Here is a 711-nt window from a genome sequence, read left to right as displayed (position 1 = left end):
TATATTTATTTATTTTTTATTTTTTAGTTTGATTGTTTATCGGTTTCGGTCTATATTGTATAATTAATTGTTCATGCTCATGTCCACTACTTTTTACATGTAAGCATTAAATGATGGCAAAGGTAAAGTTAATCTTTAAAAAAAACTAATAATTTAATATCACTGTTAAATGTAATATTTAGTGTATTTCAAAATGAATATCCATTTTTCATACCGAAAATGTTAATGTTGTGATGCCTAAATTCACTTGTAGCATTTAAAACAACTGATTTTAGTTTTTAATTTTGAAATTATTTAGACAAATTAGAATAGAATTTAATAACTTGCATAACATTACAATTATTGGCTTATATGGGCCAGAACTGTAATATTGATGGATCCATACATCCCACACCTGCTGCACATAAATAAATAAATAAAATACAACAAGATATTGTGCCCACAATTACTGACCATTAAATAACTCAATTAAAATAAGAGAACAAATTAGCATGATTTACTTAAAATGAGGGAACGAATTAGTACAATCTGGCCACAATTTACTTAAAACAGGGAACTAATTAATCAAACATGGCCACCAATAAATAAGCCATGGGAACAAATTTAATTAGTGGCCACTATATCTATATTCTTCCATATGTCATGTGTGTGTGTGTGTGGGGGGGGGGGGGGGGGGGGGCGTCCCCCCTCTTGTTGGAAAAAACAAAGAAA

General features: G+C 30.0%; 1 protein-coding gene across 4 annotated transcripts in view; it reads right to left on the bottom strand.

Annotated features, from left to right (window-relative positions):
• Positions 1-711, bottom strand: part of LOC107595081 (E3 ubiquitin-protein ligase Arkadia-like) — a 72,879-nt gene that overhangs the window by 14,140 nt on the left and 58,028 nt on the right. The gene's annotated exons all lie outside the window — the stretch shown is intronic.

This window comes from Sinocyclocheilus grahami, unplaced genomic scaffold, assembly GCF_001515645.1.
Source record: "Sinocyclocheilus grahami isolate Dianchi unplaced genomic scaffold, SAMN03320097.WGS_v1.1 scaffold196.1, whole genome shotgun sequence".
Classification (NCBI taxonomy): Eukaryota; Metazoa; Chordata; class Actinopteri; order Cypriniformes; family Cyprinidae; genus Sinocyclocheilus; species Sinocyclocheilus grahami.
Note: the sequence above shows the minus strand (reverse complement) of the source record. Positions and strands in the feature narration are given on the sequence as shown.